Source organism: Aricia agestis, chromosome Z (genome assembly GCF_905147365.1).
Source record: "Aricia agestis chromosome Z, ilAriAges1.1, whole genome shotgun sequence".
Classification (NCBI taxonomy): Eukaryota; Metazoa; Arthropoda; class Insecta; order Lepidoptera; family Lycaenidae; genus Aricia; species Aricia agestis.
Window position 1 is genome coordinate 4743971 of NC_056428.1, and position 20573 is coordinate 4764543.

Below are 20573 nucleotides of genomic sequence, written 5' to 3' on the forward strand. Positions count from 1 at the left end.
GCCGTTTATAAACGTGAAGAGGTAACAGACAGACACATTTCGCATTCAATTATATTAGTTAGAATGATATAATATACTACATAATATACATAAAAATACTTAGTTTTGTTCTAGTAAGAACTTATACACGAAAGTGATCGTACATTTTTAACAGCATGTTTATTCTTCAGCGTCACATTTTATAGTTGTTCTTTGTACAAGTGTTTTGGTTTGAATTACATTATTAGTTTTGTAATTAGCCTGAATTTCATGTGACACACACAGCCTCCATAGCTCAGGGGTTAGAGCACTGGTCTTGTAAACCAGGGGTCGAGAGTTCAAATCTCTCTGGGGGCAAAATTTTGGATTCGATTTGACTTTCGTGACGTCATTGACTGATAAGAGATATTTACTGATAAGTGATAACTAACCGAGTAATACCCGATTTCTGCGAATATTGCTGAAGTATTCGGCTTATTCATATTCTTATTCTACTTGTCTTACGTAAATATAATAAACAATGAACAGAACATCATAGATAAACCATCTCGCACGGCGTCCAACTACGAGTATGTACGCCTAAAACTTAGCAACATATTATTTTGAATCAGCAGCTTTTTAATGGATATAATGATTAAAAGGAAGGTTTAAATCGATAGAATGATTATAAAGGAATATACATACCTAATACATTATGTATAAGTGATGCAAAATAAAAATAAATAAAATGAATACTAATCAGTTTAGACTTTAGAGACATAATTTCATCATCCGTGAAGACGTAAGTTACGTTAAATCTCGTTAAATACTGCTGGCTAAAATGGTAACTTTTAGCAATTCCTCTCAATCAATTCAGCGACGATATTACGAGCAATATCGTCGGTGATTCATTTAATTTTGTAAAATAACGTCCTACGTCAATGACAATTCAATTCATTAGCAGATTCATAATTGAAACTGTATTGCCATTCTGAAAAACATAAAAACGAACATGACCGGTTCTTTTTCTACATTTATTTATGATTTTATGAATGATCCACGAAATATTTGATATTATTGTTATATTTTATGTATTAAACTGTACATTGTATTGTTTTGTATTGTATTAATTATTTTATTTAATAATTTATGTACACAAAAAATGTTTACAGTGAAAGTCTTAAAACTAGAAATACATTTCAGTACAAAGGTACTACTTATTCCGATTGGAATCTCTTCCAGTAGACCTGTTACAGGAAATTTAGAAAACAGGTAACAAAAATCAGTGCACACAACAATTGAGTCTATATAAAAATAACAATTATTGTATATTTGTTCATTAAAATCATTTTATAACTAAAAACAAAATGTTGTTTAATAATTTCACCATAATCTTCAAATATCGTTATATTTTCGTAACGTTACTGCCGCAAGGGCATCTATGACCATATAACAATATGAAAATTTAACCGATACTTGAAATTATTAATTATATCTAAACATAACATGGTGATTTTGATTTAAAGAGAAGTATCCTAAGCATATGCTACCAAAAAGTAAGATTTTGCACCAAGGTATGCTATGGTTCCGAAGATACTAAGAGAACTTCGGATTCCTTATAGATAAAAGTTTGGGGGTTCCGGCGTTGTTTCACGAAGAAAGCATATTATTATTGTATGTCATTTCACTAAACTAAATCTAGTGAAATGTCAGAAAAGCGGATACCGCCGAATAAAAATCGAGCTACCTACGCATTTCTCTCGCTCGCTCTAATACCCACACGGGCTCGAGCTGGCGCGGCTCGTGTGATTTTAGTCGTTAAATTATTACGTGTACGTTAAGTTTGAATGCGATTTTCTAAATATCACCTTTTACGACTCTCGAGTTTCAACATTTTTTAATATTTTCCAGACTTACGCGCATGTTACTTGCATGGTTCGATAGGTAGCCTGTTAAATGTATATTATGGAGATATTATTAACTCAATACCTATAATAAGATCCCTTCACGCTGATAATGCCCCCATTCGCGTTAAGAGGGCGACTAACGCAAAAAATCGTCCTTCTCTCTTCACACTCACGCCCGTCTTTCATATGCCAGGTGAAAAAGGACGACGCGGAATCATTTAAATAAAAAGAAAATTATTTTTTTCCTAACAACTCGATAAATATGTAACATTTAAAAAATCCGCTAGGTCAGTTCCTCAATGATAGAATTTTATACAATCTCTCCTCCATACCTCCTTGACCGCTTCAACTTCTCTTGCCCTCCCGATATCCCATGCAGGTCCAACGTCCGGTCAAACCTCTCCCTCCCCTCCCATCGTTCCAATTTCTACTCCTATTCCTTTACTGTTCATGCTGTCAGATTGTGGAACTCGCTTCCTCACACCATCCGTGACAGTCCCACCATTGCTGTCTTTAAACGTCGATTGAAAGAGCACTACCTTGAATCTCTATCCATTTAAGTACCATTATTATATGTACATATAGTATTTATTTATTATAGTTATATTATTATATCTTATAAATATAGCATTTATTTTGTCATTTTCATATATATTATCTTTTGTCGTTTTAGTATTATAGTAAGTATTAGTTTTACTTTTAACGAGCATATATTATTATTGTAAATTTAATGTAATCATATTCGTGCACGTCCTATCTGCTGTTTTAATCCTATCTCTCTCCGTAGGGCTGCTGGAAGAGATTTCTTTTAGAAATAAGCAGATCCTTTGTGTCGTCTTTCTGTGTAAAATGTTATATTGTTATATTTCCTGTGCACAATAAAATTATAAATAAATAAAATAAATAAATGTGTTAAAATATTAACTTAGTTTAATGCACGGTTATGGCAATATATGAAAAATTCGTGAAAATTAGATGTATCTTTGTGATCGAGAAAATTTTAAGATATCGTGTTTTTGCTAGGTCTGATTCCCGCAAATATAATGTAGTATCTATGTCTACAAAATGAAACGATTCGGGGCTTATTTTCAAGTATAAAAATGAATTATATAATCGTCAATTTAGGGTTAGTCGCCCCCATAAGATAGTGATAGGGTATTAGAGCGAGCGAGAAAAATGCGTAGCTCGATTTTTATTCGGCGGCATCCGCTTTTCTGACATTTCACTAGATTTAGTTTAGTGAAATGACATATCACTAGATTTGTTTAGTAAGAAGACGTAAGAAACAAGAATATTCGGTATTTACCGCGATTTCGTGATATCCCTAGGGATTTCGGGATATCCCTGATATCTTCTTTTCCCTGCGACATATACAAACTTCAAAGTTTTCAGTTTTGAAACTGACTTTGTAATTTTAAATTTCTTTAGTTAAACAATTTCTATAATGTATTACGAGTTACGACATAAGAATAGTTCTAAGATCAAAGATGACGTTTATAGTAACATTTGATGATTCTGCTATTTGACAGAAAAGCAATTCGGATTTATTGGACCATTTTTACGACTTTTCATAGAAAAATGTCAAACAAATGAATTGCTTAGTACGAATCATTAAATGAATTGCACGTTAAGAGAAGTTTAAAAATGAATCGTAAATGATTCATTGTATGATTCAACTAAGCGACCATTTTAGCCCCGCTGTACGAATTTTGACAGAATGTTCTATAAAATATACGTAAATTCTTGTGGTTTGTAACTTTTTACTGCACGGAAGGCTGTTAAAGTGTATCATGCAGCTTTTGTATAGTCAGACATTGATAGGAGTATTTATAGCTTAAGTAGCGGTAAAGCCGGCGGTGATCTTGTTTGGGTCGTCATTATATCTGCCGCTTATGGAGACCAGTCGATCTTTCATCTTACTAGTTTATTAGCTGAGTTCTTGGTAAAGTGATGCTGTAAATAACTACCTAAACGTTTATACCTGTTGGTAGTAAACCCCAAAATTCCTGAAATTCTACTATGATTATGCACCTACAAAAATCTGCCAAATAGTGACTATCGCTCTGCAAAATTCTGCCAACTTTTGTTTAACATCTGCTAAATTATGACTATTTCTGCCAACGACTGCCAACATCTGCCAATTGTACCTACCAATTTGTAAATATTTGCTGTCTAAATTGTAAGCAATAAATAAGATACATAAGGTGTATAGCTACACTTTTAAATCAGCCAATTTAAATAAACCCAATAAGACCTTAATTTGATGAAATGTTTCGCGTGTGTAAAATTCATTTCCTTTTTGGTCTTATTGTGGGCTTATAATTGGTGTCCGTTTGGCGAGTCACGATACAAGTTCCGTTGATAACCTGCCCAATTAAAGACATGAGTGGAAGAAGCAGGTAAGTAACAGTTGAAAAATTGGCGTTTTTTGCATAAACGGAGGCTTTACGGCCGCAAAAACAATTCGAAATAAAAAAGCTGTGGATTTCTTGTGCAGCAAGATATAATAAGAGCCAGATAATAAAGTAGGTAAGATACGAGGTTTCTTAAAATTATAAGGGAAATATGAGTAATTGTCCTTAGGGTCAATTTATACTAGCATAGAGTTGAAGCGTATCGAAGCGAATTAATAAAACTGCACATAGCAAATTCAACCTTAACTCCAAAGCGCTAACACACTTTGTTACTTCTGAGAATTTAAAAATGCGCGCGACTGCGGCTGACCAACGCTGATTGACCTCGCAGAAGTAATCTATGCGCTACGCTCTGGAGTTAAGGTTGAATTTTCTGTGTTCAGTTTTTGCGAATTCGCTTCGCTTCGCTTCGATTCTGCGCTATTATAAATTGACCATAACGTTATAAAATGTTAGTTATCTCGTTCTTCCGTCTTCGTCGTCTTCAATTATTTTTAACTTTTATCACAATAAATCAGATAACGAGAGATTGCATTCTATTGAGTCGCGTTGAATCATTTCGGATAATTACCAGGTATTTTTATTTCGCTATAACTTTTATATCGAATGGTTACGTTGTTTTTGAGGTTCACGAATGGAATGATACAGACAACTCGTATTATAAAATGATATTCGAAATTTGGTTATAAATTATAATGCATTATAACCAAATTTCGAATATCAATATAATGACCACAAGTTTTTTGCAGAAATTCATCCATTGTGCTCAGAGAGTAGGGACTAAAGGTTCTTACCTCAAAAGTGCAAATCGTTGTAAGCGTTATCATACAGACACAACTTTTACATTTTTTAAAGAGCCTATGCTGTCCCACTGCTGGGCCAAGGCCTCCCCCAAGTCCTTCCATTCGTCCCGATCCATCGCCACCGTCGGCCAACATGGCTTGTATGTATGTGTCAAGTTCATCGCGCCATCTTTTTCGAGGTGGGCCACGGCGGCGTCGTCCATCATCAGGTACCCAGTCTTTCACATATTTATTATTTTATAATTTTATGAATACCTATACTCCAACCTATACTTTTTATACAATTTGGATTAAGGATATAAACCTGGAAAATATTTACGTTTGACACACACAAAGTCGCAAGCAAAAGCTAGTAAACTATACTAAGCTAGTTTCTAGCTTCAGACACAGAGGGTTATATTTTTACGAGCACATACATAAATTAAGTTAAGAGTCATAACGAATCGTTTCCTTATTATGACCCTCCTTCCTGTACTAACTACTATAAGTAGCCGAGTACGCGAAACCGTTCGTCAGGCCAGAGGTTAAATCAATTAGTCTTTGCTTTGCAGAAAAGATTTATGGCCGGCTTACATTACAAAGCTATTGGAATTTGGAACATTCAGACATTTTTAAATTCTAAATTCTAAAAATATGTTTTAGAATTTAGAATTTAAAAATGTCTGAATGTTGCAAAAAGATGACAGTGTAGTGTTGCCTTTTAGCAGATGTTGCCATCTGCTAAAACACGGCACTGGAGGTTACGCTAACAGTCGTCAAGTTGACACAAAGCGTGAAATTTTTTACACACCAATCGCTGCACGCAACATAAATTGCTAACTGGTTTATAGCAAGTGGTCTGTGCACTGTGCAGGCCCGGAGCTCCTAGCCAAGACGTTTTCTTTATCAATTCTTTATAGAACCGCCGATCAAAATATATGAAATTGATATAACATGAGTCGAGTGTCGACTATATTGGATCGCACGCTTACGTCAATTCCATACATTTTGATCGGCTTTTCTATAAAGAAGCAATAAAGAAAAAGTGTTGGCTAGGGGTCAGGACTGTTCGGACGTGTCCGGCGGTCCGTCTGTCTCATGTCTGTCCGTCCGAGCGAGACACGAGCCGCGACGGCTGGTCCAAGGTTCGGTTACCGTCTGACGCCGTATCGTCTTACTTTAGGAGAACTGACGTTGAACACTGAGCTCTTTTGACAAGCCGCCATGAAAATACGCTTCAGAACGACCGCAGGGCTGGGTATGCTAATTGGGAGGGACAGGACAAAAGACTAGGACTAGCACAGCTGGGTGAAGAGTATTCAGATGAGTGCGCCCAGATCCATATCAGAACTCAGAAGTAAGTCGAAAGCCTGGTTTGGGCAAGTCTCGATTGTTATCTGAAAATTGACCTATTACGATTAACAAAAACGCGGCGCAAAAAGGGGTTTAAAATACCTCCATTTAGTTAAAAAGTAGATACTCCAATTGAAAATAAGATTCAAATGCTGTGAGGACTTAGGACATATTATCTCACAACCTTTTGAAGTTGCTGCTAGGTTACAACCTTTTGAATCCAAATCAGTCACTTTGGCTGTAACGTACTATGGTCTATGATTGGCTGCTCCTCTAATATGTAGCTTAGTTCCAAAAGGTTAGTTATATAAGTTAGTTATATTATAGTTAAGTTATTCCAGTATTTATTGCTTTATTGGAACATGTTCCTTTGCTTAAATAAAGTCTTCATTACCGATTTAATGATGCATTACTACCTTGTTACTTCAAGCATACTTGTCGAAGATAAACGCACGATGTAATGTCTTCCTATTAAGTTCCCTCTGGGCTTGGCATTCCATTTACGGCGAACACGATTCCGCAAGCTATGAGAACTTTGACTATTGACAACCTACACGGTCGCTTGTCAATTGTCATAGTCATATTGAAGATCTCGTGCCCATCAGATATAATGTCATCATTGCGTGTTCCTCGATTAAGTAAATTAAGGAGGATTTGTATATTATAGTTTTGAAATAATTATTTTCTCTTTAGTAAAGCAATGCCCCCGAGTTAAACCTATTGACAGCGAAAGCAGAGGCCTGATTCTTGCACCTCATTTTATCTGCAATTCGATGTATCTGATATGAGTAATTGGTGTCAGCTTATGCTGCTCTAAAGCGCCCAACCTATAAAGAAGAAAGATTATTATATTAGAGTTTTAACAATGCCCTACTGTTAATAGAATCAGGCGTTACTTTGAAGAAATCCATATCTTAAAATTTAGTTTGTTATTATTTTTAGCAATATTCCGCGAAATAAACCTCAACCTTTAAGCAAATGAGTGAGTGTACGCATAGGCATGCATACAGCACCTCCCCTCTCTCCCACACTGCCTATGCGTACACTCGCATGCAAGAACCTGCAAACAACACCACCACACAAGCAATAATGTTGGCAAATCCGTGCAAGGCCCCTCACCACCATGCAAGTTGAAAACCTCGACCCGCGTTTCGACCCAACACCAGAGCATCCTCAGGATGTGGACTTGACGAACAACGTCAGACGTTTTAAAATTGAATATCCTACCTACTGTCCAAAAAACAAAAAGAAAATCTCCATATTTCCCCAGCACATTTGTTGCTTCGCCCCACACCTTACAAAATCACCACCAACCATCAGTTCACAGTGAAATTGGAATAGATTACACGCTCCAGCGTGCTTCCTGCGGTCACCCCGCCGCGTCCGTGCGACCGGCGTTATGCTAATACAGGGTGACTCTGATTTTACACGTCAAATGATTTATTCACTTATCACGTGTTGCCCAAATTATGAATGCATTTTGACTCATTATACAATATTTCCCAAATTGTGAATTCATTATTGGGTTGACAAGTGTTTTTGTATTGTTGTGTGAAAAGCAGATCATGTCAAAGTGTAAAAAGGATGGATATTTAAAACCACTCTTTAGGTGGTTATTGATTGTTGCTAGAATTTTCAAGTAACCTTTTACATGTTATAATATATTTAAATAAAGTGGGCAATTAACCCAATTCTTACTTAATTAGAAAGATAGTTAATCTTGCAGTAACTGTAACTCCTATAACGTTTTTAAAAGATTTTTAAGCATTTCTTTATCAAAACATTTTAGTGACCAAAAGATCTAACGGCAGGTGGCAACATACTAAAACTGAGACCACCATAGAATGTCTATCATACTGGTGGTCCTAATATATCAAGTGGATCTTAATTTTTTAACGTTTACATTTTTATGCGCAATAAAAGCAAGTCAAAGATTTCAAAATCTCATTCACAATCGTATCACGCTTAATAGCCATTTATTTTAAATCGGAACCAAAAAAACTGGTGTAATTTTATACGCCACGGTCTGATCAGTCAGATACAGTATGCTTCGATACACTTGCGATTATTTTCGCATCAATACTAATCAACAGTCAACACCAAGCGATTGAGCAAGCGATCAACATTTTTGAGTTCCAGTTGCCTTTGGTTTTTGCTTGCATATCAATGTTTTAAATTTTGAACTTTTTAATTGGTAAAAAAAAGTATGCCCGCCAGACACAGATTCAATCGACTGTTTAAAAAAGCTCGTAATGCTACGAATCCACGGACACACACAGACAGACACATAAAACTTATAACATGTAAAAAATTAGAAAATTTTACCCCCAACGAAAACCGGGGGGTAATTTTCATAATCATCCTGTGCTCTAGTATTTTTTCCTTCGCAATCATAAGGTATCTTAGTATGATAGCGCGGTATACAGGTTTGCGTGGGAGTGTCAACTCTCGGTCGATTCTCATGACGTGCACCTGCGCCTGCGCACCGCCCCGACGTGTCGCGACGTGTCGTCAGTCGTCACCAATCGCAATGCAACTCTTGAATATATCTAAAGCCTATTACTATGTAACCCTTTAAACCTTTTTCTAAGGCCTTAAAGAGGAAAAAGGTAAGGGTTACGTAGTAAGTACTTAGTAACTATTTAGTAATCTGTGGTTAGGGGTTAACTTCAAAAGGTTGGTAGGTGTAAAAGTCCATAGACCTATCCATACTATCCTATCCATACTAAATACTTATATCTAATCCCTTTATTTATTTATATATTTGTTTATTTTTAACCGACTTCCAAAAAGAAGGAGGTTATTATGTTTAATGTTTATAGATCGTTGCGTTACGTAGACTCAGCGAGTCCCTGAAAAGCTGGAAACCTTGATAGTTTTGATTAGGTACTGACAAATAAATAGTTTAAGGGCCTTTTTCACCACTTCCTGATAAATGACAGATAGGCTATCCTCAACTTATCTGACAGATTCTCCATATTTTATCTGGAGTTAAATTGTGGATAGCCTATCCAGCTGCCAACACTAATTATGACTTATAAGGAAGTGGTGAAACAGGCCCTAAGTGCAATAAGTTATAACTACGCTACAAAGTTATTAAGTTACTTCTTGTTTACTTATATCTGTTTTGATAAATTAAAACACTTTTTATCTATATTTAATGTCTATAAAATGTTAAGTATATATAACATAACATTTCCTGCATATTTTATGTGCACAAAAATGTCACGCTTGTAATTTCCGATATCTTGCGAAATTAAAATTTAATTCAATGTGAAAGCATACACTAAAAAGTAAAATATTTATAAGTAAACGGAAGAACTGAAGACATGAGTGGAATGTGGATGAACATTGGACTGGGTAAGTAACAATTTGAAAACTGACGTTTCTTGCATAAATGAAAGAAAGAACTAAATGGAGCCTATAGGCTCTATTGTTTTACAACACGAGAGCAACAACTAATTTTTTCCCTTATAATTTGAACAAACCTTGTAACTCACCTATTTCATCATCTAGCTAATATGTATATCTATGTATACATACTACATAGTATCCTTATTTATTTATTTCAAACCATTTTCCCGGTCCTAATTTCCTAATGCGGGCTCTACACTCGCGGCGTGAAAGCCCGCGAAGTCCGCGAACTGCGAGTGTGGAGGGTTTCGCGCCCTCGCGTTCGCACTTCGCGGCTTCGTATTTGTACGCATCGTGTTCACGGCGCGTAGCATCCGCGAATCGCGGCCGCAATTCGCGCCGCGAGTGTAGAGCCCGCATTAGGAAATTAGGACCGGGAAAATGGTTTGAAATAAATAAATAAGGATACTATGTAATATGTATACATAGATATACATATTAGCTAGATGATGAAATAGGTGAGTTACAAGGTTTGTTCAAATTATAAGGGAAAAAATTAGTTGTTGCTCTCGTGTTGTAAAACAATAGGTATACCCACTTCTTCCACTCACGTCTTTAAGTATAATCTAAAGTGTGAGCATTAGCAACGAAATGTATGCAAAATATTCCAAAATCTTTTCACGCTACTTTTACTATATCTAAATACTAAAACGTTTTATAGTCTGATAAAAATGTCGTATAGTTTAAGATAACATAGCCTTAATTGTTATTTTTTATGTTCCTAATGTAATTTAAAATCATGATGACCAGTGGGTATCAATTCCTTAAAATGTACATTAACTGATACGATCTGTTAAAACAAACTTAATGTATAGTGTGTCAAGAGAGTCATGGCAGGTGGGAAAATTTTCTAAACGTAATCACGGTTATAAGGTGTATTTTTTCTTTGTATTTTCACAGAGAACGCTTTTTACATCTTAAATATTGTCACCTTGCACATTTTTATCTCGAATTAATAAAGTTCTCTTATTTTTTAGTTCATTTAAAATTTTTCCCGCCTGTCATGACTTTCTTGACAGACTATAACATATTGGAATAGAGAAGTATTTTTTTTTATGTAATAAGGGGGCAAACGAGCAAACGGGTCACCTGATGAAAAGCAACTTCCGTCGCCTATGGATACTCGCAGCAGCATCAGAAGAGCTGCAAGTGCGTTGCCGGCCTTTTAAGAGGGAATGGGGTAGAGAAGGGAAGGGGACAGGGGAGGGTAGGGAAGGGAATAGGGTAGGGGATTGGGCCTCCGGTAAACTCACTCACTCGGCGAAACACAGCGCAAGCGCTGTTTCACGCCGGTTCTCTGTGAGAACGTGGTATTTCTCCGGTCGAGCAGGCCCATTCGTGCCGAAGCATGGCTCTCCCACGTATATATATCTCCCACATAGTAATTGCATAAAATATATGGTTGGTTTACAAAAGATCAATATTTTAGGCTCCGTACGGATCCAATAAGTCTTTTTCAATTAGGTATGTATGTACATTGTACAATGCAGCTGAGAATATTATTATTTACTAGCTGTCCCGGTGAACTTCGTGTCACTTAAAAATCTTCCCTGGACTTCGAATATTTTAAGACTAAAATTAGTCCAATCCGTTCAGCCGTTCTCGAGTTTTGCGCTTAGCAACACATTCAGCGACTCATTTTTATATTATAGATTAGCAATAAATAAATCATTTTTAAACTTTCATTTTAACAGAACTCTACATACTTAAATGTGTTTCTGAAAACGACACTTTTCAACCGAAAAATCGCTTCGCTTTCCGATTCAATTTAAAAGAGCAAGGCTCCAAAATTAACATAATCCGAAGGTTTGGTAATTTCAGGTTTTATAACAATATTTATTACGTCCTACCTTGAAAGTTGACCACACACAGAACGCAAATTGTATAAAATTAACCGAGGTGCGACGTTTATTTTTTATGTGCATAATACCGTCGTCGCGTTTGTCCACCGCCGCCGTCACCGGCACGTCAGGACATGCCGGTGACGCCGGCAAAAATTCAAATAAAATGCCACGTTATGACCTAGGCCATGGGTCCCCAATCTTTTTAGACCGCGGCAGTCGGCACAGCTACAATCATCCGCCGCGCCGTGACAAAATACTAAAGTTAGAGTTAAAATATTAATTAAGCTAATGGCTAGCTAGCTACAGCTAAAGACTTCATTGCTGGGTCGGGTCGCATCGCATTGACGGATTTTAACGCTCACTGTGCCGGGGCGGGTCGGCGCGCAACGCATTGACGGATTTTGAGCCGAGGCTTGCCGGGCCGCATCGCATCACATCCGCGCGCCGCTTGCTATAGCACACTGTTGCCGGGGCGCAGCGGGTCTTATCGCATTGACGGAAATCCGCCGGGCGAAAATCCGCACCAATGCGCCCAGGCACAGTGTGCGATACGCGCATCCGCTTCCATGCAAATTATATGGAGGCGGATTTTTGCGATGCGCCCCGGCACGCTGAGCCCCGGCACGGCCCGTCTCAGTGTGCTCTCTCCTTAATGGCCGCTAGGGGACCACTTAGCCTTAGGAGGCGGTTAGTGAAAACAGGCATAAATGACCTAATACTTGGTTTCTTGAATCGGGTTGAAACAGCCCGTTAGTTCAGCCTCTTTGTTAGCGAAAACTAGTTTGAGCTAGATTTTTTTATTTCGAAAAGATTAAAGGCACACGCAGGTTTTACAGGCTAAATAGTTTCATGCATTTCATTCCAGTGATCCAATCCGGCACTGGATTGGATTACTGAACTGGAATAATGTAAACCGGCCATAATGGTTATAGGCACTGGAATGCAATAGAATGCTGTTTAAGCTTGAAGAAGGAAGAACTTAGTAAATGGCAAAAGAACAAAAGTAAAACCTTGCATAAGGCTGGCTGACCCTTCTATACTAAAACGAGCCCTTTAAGTCGCACAGCTGCATGCCGCACTACGCGCGAATTTATGTGAAGGCAGCCTTAGCGTTGCATCCAAAAATTACATTGTGGATAGATAAACTTGCCGCCTATACTGACCTCTGGAGCGAGCAAAATTTTTCGTCCTAAGGAACAGCCTACTACTGCATTATTGCCTCACAAGGTTCCATAACCTCTTTAACTCCTGTTAACTGTTGTCTGCAAAAAGTATGCCAAAACCATACTTAATAAAATCACGAGAATATTTGCCCTAAAAATATGTAAAGCTCATAGAACTGTGTCACTAAATTCCAGTCTTCTACTCAGTGGGATACTACCACTTACAATGAGAGTAAAGGAAGTAGCTGAAATATACAAAATAAAACACGGAATATCCACAGATTTATTCCCAGGAAACGAAGTAGAACAACTGACTCACTTTTTCGATCTTCCGCACCCAGCTGTAAGAGAAGAAATTAATTTTGGTTTAATAACAAACTCAGAGGACCTTGAAACTATACAAAATAATTGTCCTTGTGTGTACACAGACGGTAGTAAAATAGAAGGAAGAGTGGGAGCAGCCTTATCTTGGTGGGAAAGCGGTGAGGAGAAAGAAAGTCTGACGATAAAATTAAGCGACAAATGTTCTGTGTTCCAAGCGGAACTTTATGCTGTATGGAAGGCCCTGCAAGCTCTAAAAGAAAAGCCACAAGTGACTCATATAAACATTCTATCGGACTCAAAATCTGCTCTCGAAGCCATCAGAGATCCAGAAAATTTGCATCCAGTAGCATTTAACGTAAGAAAAACCCTAAAAGACGTACAAACACAAGGAAAAAATGCTGAATTTTACTGGATAAAGGCTCACATAGGACTCGAAGGCAATGAAAGAGCTGACTATCTTGCAAAATCCGCGACGAACAAAGAAACATTACCAGAATACTGCGTAATTCCCGTTAAATCGGCCAAATATTTAATCAGACAAAACACACTTAAAGAGTGGCAATTAGAATATACCCAAAGCTCGACTGGCGCCATAACCAAAATTTTCTTTCCTGATATACACGAGGCTTATAAAACCTTAAGAAATATAAAATTAGACAATACATTCAGCCAAATTATGACCGGACACGGAGGCCTCGCCCACTACCTACATAGATTCAAAATCAGAAACAGTCCCAGCTGCAGATGTGATCCTGACGCAGAAGAAACCATCATGCATGTTTTGAATGATTGCCCGCTTTACGCCAAAGAAAGGCTGGACCTAGAGATACTGTGTGGACTGGCAGTAAAAGAAACAAATCTAAGACAGCTTATAAACTCAGGAAAAACGAGAAACGATTTCTTAAATTACGCTAGAAACATAATTAAAACTGTAAATAACTATAATAGGTGAATGGATGGTTGATTGGCAGGCATATTCAGTCATTCCTTGTCTTAATAAAATATGTATAGTAATGTGTTACTTAGTAATTGTACAATTTGTATTATATGAAGTAATTATAGTAAAAGTAAAAGCAGCAATATTATAACTATGTAGAGTATGTCTTGGTTAAGGCGTGCCTGGATGAGTTCAAATATTGTTAAATTATAGTGTTAATTATTAGTTTCTATATTAGTTAAAAGTAATAGTGTAGTGTAGTATAGTGTAGTGTAGTGTAGTATAACCTTGTATTAGTTTGTAATAATATAATTTAGGATAGTATTTAATTATTTAAATATTGTATTCAAACAAATGTAGAGATGCAAAGTTGTTGCAATATAAAATAGCAACAGTTGTTAAGAATAATAAAAAAAAAAAAAAAAAAAAAAAAAAAAAACCTCTTTAACTCCACTTCTTCACTCCAAGTCCGTGATACAATTAAAATATTCCAAAGGTCATCAACAACTTGTACCGTGGGATCCAACCAACAGGTGTATGTACCGCTACGCGTTCCAAATCTTGACTTGCAAATGTATGCAAAAATGCAATCACAAAAACTTAATTATCGCATTATAAGTCTAGAAATAGCCTTTTAGCTAATTAAAATTTATGCTTTATATGTATAATTTAATAAAAATATGCATAATCGTTCGATTTTGTGAAAATTAATATGGGAGAATTTATAAGAATTTTGATATTGATATTCAAAGTCAATAACTAGACATATTACTAAATTAAATTCTAACATATTGTTATGTTTCAAGAGATATTTAAATAGGGAGCGCTATATTGGCCCAAAGAACTACATATCATAGACACTCCATTACTGCATAATAATTTATGTATATGTTACGCTCAAAGACCGAAATCGCTCAATGAGCGAAAAAATGGCTCACAACGCGTTGTGGCCACAGCGAAACAGCCACGACGCGAAATTCGCGTCGTGGCTCTAATGAAAACGGCCACGACGCGTTCTGGCAATCACAAAAAGACCATAACGCGAAATTCGTGTCGTGGCTGATATGCTATTCGTTTTTCTTCTTGATTTGTTCTCGATTGATTAATCGTCCATAGGTATGAAAGATTATACTTATTTAAATTACCACGCGTACTACAAAATATTTTTTCTTTTACTAAATCACTGCATAAAGTGTTTTTCATTATTATTTGAAAATATCCATAGTTCCATAATATCCGTGCTAATATTATTACTGTCTGTCTGTCTGGCGCAACGTGTTATTGTTTGTTGTTGTTGTTTTTTTTAATATAAGGTAATCTGATCTTAATAAATTATAAAAATGTAGCTTTATTTTTATTTATATAATTTAAATATAATACAACCAGTTGATGCCCGCAACTACGTTGCGCCAGACATACAGTAATAATATTAGTACGTATAGTATGGAATTATGGATATTTTATAAATAATAATGATAAACACGTAAAACACGTAATGATTTAGTAAAAAAAAAAAATATTTTGTAGTACGCGTGGTAATTCAAATATAATCTTCCATACCTATGGACGATTAATCAATCAAGAACAAATCAAGAAGAAAAACGAATCGCATATCAGCCACGACACGAATTTCGCGTTATGGTCTTTTTGTGATTGCCAGAACGCGTCGTGGCTGTTTCACTGTGACCACAACGCGTTGTGAGCCATTTTTTCGCTCATTGAGCGATTTCGGTCTTTGCGCGTAACATATACATAAATTATTATGCAGTAATGGAGTTACTGCATAATAGTAATGGAGTTACTGCATAATAAGGAAATAAAAGAAAAGTTCTCTTTTACGCTGGTTTTCTGGATACCTATTGTCATGAATCATGATTATTGATATTTTGTATAGACTCAGTTTTACCTTGGACAGTTTTTCCTGCCAAAGTCTTGTACTAGACTTACTAGCGAGATTATAGATCATAAGTAGAGTTCGTTGAAATCGTTGAAAGTTTTACCTTTTACGCTAATAGCCCTTAATTTGTTGGAATTATGGTCTAGTTGGTGGGTAAAATAACTATGAACCGTTTAGGACCTACGTCTTACACCTGTCCGCAGTTCCCACACTGTTGCACAATAAACATGTTTTTATGCGTTCGCAATATTTCTGCTATTTGTGTTTTTTTTTTAATTTTTGATCTGATTTCTATGATTTCACAAAAGCGGTTAAAGTTTAAAATTACTGAAAATCTTTTGAACTCTATAGTTGTATTATGTGTAAATACATAATATTATTATATCATGAATTTGAGAAAAAAAATCGGTTTTCCAGTTTTTTTTAATGCATCTAAAACAGTAGACAGTTAAATTACAATAACATAATACAGTACATAATAATATAGTAAACACATCACAAACTATTTACGTTTGATGGCAAGCTTCTCTAGTCTCATACGCTCTATCATTTCGTTAGCATGTAACAAAAGACTTTTAGATGGATTTAAGAACTTAGTAATATAAGTCTTAAAAAGTATAAGAAATTATATCGACCACTTACCACGTGCACTGCTGGGGGTATATTTATATCTATTATAAATCCAACGATTGATATCAAAGTAATTTCTAGAGGTCCATAAACGCATTGTAAATTGTGGCGATAGGAATCGAATCAGAGATCGTTTGTGAAATGTTCCGAGCTAGAAATTCTATATCTGATAGAAAATTAATTGTAATAGTACTTATATATAACACTAGCTGTTGCCCGCGACTTCGTCTGCGTTACCATAGTAGTTCACATCCAATTTATACGTGGGAGAGCCATGCTTCGGCACGAATGGGCCGGCTCGACCGGATAAATACCACGTTCTCACAGAAAACCGGCGTGAAACAGCGCTTGCGCTGTGTTTCGAGTGAGTTTACCGGAGGCCCAATCCCCTAACCCCTACCCTATTCCCTTCCCTACCCTCAACTATTCCCTTCCCTTCCCTTCCCTACCCTCCCCTATTACCCTATTCCCTCTTAAAAGGCCGGCAACGCACTTGCAGCTCTTCTGATGCTGCGAGTGTGTGAGTGAGTTCAAATAATTTTCCCCCGTTTTTTCCACATTTTCCTCTATTTCTTCGCTCCTATTATACTTAGCGTGATAAAATATAGTAAAATAATTTTTCAAATCGGACCAATAGTTCCTGAGATTAGCGCGTTCAAACAAACAAACAAACTCTTCCCAATTATAATATTAGTATAGATAACGTAATATGGTAATTTTAATTGCAATACGAAGTTTTTTTTAAATTTGAAGTGAAACAGAATATTATTATGCACAATTTATTTCTTATATTGATAAAATGTAGATAAGTACTAGATACGCCTTTGTGCTAACTAGAATAATTTATATTTATGTACTTAATTAAGTAGAGAACACTAATAAGGTAATTTCACACGTATGTAAACATTGCTATAATATGCTCTAATTAGGATAGCATAAAGGTAAGAATACAATTTATCCTTGTTTCTCCAAGCAGGATTAAAGTAGCTGTCGAAGTATCGTTAAACAAACAAAGATTTGCAATTCAAATGAATGTTTGGTTCGACTGAAATTCTGATAAGACATAACTGCGCACGTGCGGCTGAAAATACCGAAATATATTCACTACGACTTACTACTAAATTATATTTTCATTTTGACCTAAAATCTAAATAAAGTATAAACAAAGCTCATATCGGTCAAATGCTACCAATACCATACGTAAAATAGTACTCTAAATCACCATGATAATTAGCAGTTTTAGCCGCGCTATAAAGAATTACCTGTCACCTGTGCTATACAGAAATGCCACACTTTTACATTTGCCTGGGGCCAAAATATATTGTAACTTCATCGCGCGGACACCGTAAAATTTTCCAAAAGGAAAACAGTCCAGGGGGGTGAGCCAAAATCTTTTTGAATCGCTTCGTTATAGAATCGCCGATGAAAATGTATGGAATTGACATAAGCGTTCGTTAATACGACGTCGACGTTCGACTCGTCTAATGTCAATTCCATACATTTTGATCGGCGATTCTATAACGAAGCGAACACAAAAAAGTTTCGGCTAAATGGCCTGTCTCTCCTAAAGTATCGCCACAGAAGTTTGAGCGTGAGGGAGTAACTTACTGCCTTATTACTTTTACTATTTTAAATACTATTAAATAATATAACAAAATTTATAATAGTAACTCGTATGACGTCACAACTCACATCGTAAATATACGGACTCTATATATCGGCGAAAAATATTATAAAAACTTACGCCAAAGAACAGGTACCTTACAAAAAAGTTGCAGTGTAAGAAATAAAGGTACAGTTACCTGCAACACTAAAGCACAGACTAAAAATACACACGAGCAGAGAGACAGCTACATAGGCTTACTAGACCAACGGATGAATTCTTCTCTGTTCTACAACCAGTTATTAAATGTAGAAAGAAGCATACAAGTAGGTTAAAAAAAAACGTTGCTTTGCAGTAGCGCAATAAAATTAACAGCATACTGTGTAGTCTGCAAATATATCGCTCTTCTTATTTTGGTCAAAAAAAATTCGGAGTCCCTGCTTTCAGTTCTATATTTAAGTAAAGGAACAATTTGAAAGCGTTCTACGAAGGTGTCTATTTGTTCTTGACTTATCTGTGAAGAAAGATACGGTGAGATTGCTTTATAAATTATACTTAAGTATAGTTACAAATGAAATGCGTTCTTTTTTTTATGAAATAAGGGGGCAAACGAGCAAATGAGTCACCTGATGGAAAGCAACTTCCGTCGCCCATGGACACTCGCAGCATCAGAAGAGCTGCAGGTGCGTTGCCGGCCTTTTCAGAGGGAATAGGGTAATAGGGGAGGGTAGGGATGGGAAGGGAATTGGGGAGGGTAGGGAAGGGAATAGGGTAGGGGATTGGGCCTCCGGTAAACTCACTCACTCGGCGAAACACAGCGCTAGCGCTGTTTCACGCCGGTTTTCTGTGAGAACGTGGTATTTCTCCGGTCGAGCCGACCCATTCGTGCCGAAGCATGGCTCTCCCACGTATAAATTGTTCTATGCAGTTGTTCATCTGTTCTTGAGTACTCCTTGGCGCGGAGGCTGTGAGTCACCGTGGGAAGTCAGGTGGCGGCGCTAACTTCCTTATGGAGGTATCTAATAGCTGCCTGACTCACATGCCATACGCGATGACTTACCGTGATAACTCGTTAAAACAAATTTTATTCTCTTAGAATATCATTTATTATAATCTTTCAACACTTTTATAATGTAAAGGGCAAAGGCTGTGGAGATATTATGAGAAAAAATATTAAATCGCAAATAATAATGACGGCGCTACCAGACGCCGCCACCAACGAAATTTGTTTATGCGTAGAGAATAGAGATAAATCATAGAACGCAACCAAACGGACACGTGAATAACTATGGAGCTGGGTCTGAATTTTATAGGTAGCGGCGTAAATATAAAATATTTTAAATTTAAAATACAAATTATGTTATAACTAATAACATATTTTGTGGCCCATATCCTACATCTTTTCCGCGTATCTCTACATACAATATATTAAGTGCCTTTAATTTTGCCCTACCCGAGACTTAAAAAATAAAAAAAATGTTTATTTCAGACTGAAGTCCATAAATTGTTAGTAAATACAATAATTATTTAATTACAAACTATGTTAGTACTCAGGAATTATATAATAAGCTTAAATATCTACGTGGCCTACCAGCAGCACTGGGCACGTAAACATTAATGTGCATTTTTTTTTATGAAATAAGGGGGCAAACGAGCGAACGGGTCACCTGATGGAAAGCAACTTCCGCCGCCCATGGACACTCGCAGCATCAGAAGAGCTGCAAGTGCGTTGCCGGCCTTTTAAGAGGGAACAGGGCAATAGGGGAGGGCAAGGATGGGAAGGGAAGGGAATAGGCGAGGGTAGGGAAGGGAATAGGGTAGGGGATTGGGCCTCCGGTAAACTCACTCACTCGGCGAAACACAGCGCAAACGCTGTTTCACGCCGGTTTTCTGTGAGAACGTGGTATTTCTCCGGTCGAGCCGGCCCATTCGTGCCAAAGCATGGCTCTCCCACGTATAAACGCATGATTGGCCACTCTACTTTATCACTTATCACCCTAAGGCCTAAGAAGGGGGTAGTAAAGTCAAGTATCTATTCTTACCAAACACCAATAAGGCCCCGATTCGACCAAACATTGACACACGAGTGTAACTATACTGAGAATAATTCTACTCATTCAATTTACTCTACGTTCGTAGAGTAAATTGAAGGATAGATTGAAGGATAGGAAGAATATCGTCTTCGAATCTCGGAACCGGCTCCAACGATTTTCATGAAATTTTGTATTTAAAGGGGGTTTCGGGGACGATAAATCGATCTAGCTAGGAATCATTTTTAGAAAATGTCATTTTATTCGTGTTTTATCGAATACCAAGCAAAGCTCGGTCAAATAGCTAGTGTTTTACA

At 36.8% G+C, this 20573-nt stretch overlaps 1 non-coding gene across 1 annotated transcript; it reads left to right on the plus strand.

Annotated features, from left to right (window-relative positions):
• Positions 1–263: 263 nt before the first annotated feature.
• Trnat-ugu lies at positions 264–336 on the plus strand. Its single transcript has one exon. It is a non-coding gene; the product is annotated as a tRNA-Thr (tRNA).
• Positions 337–20573: the final 20237 nt, after the last annotated feature.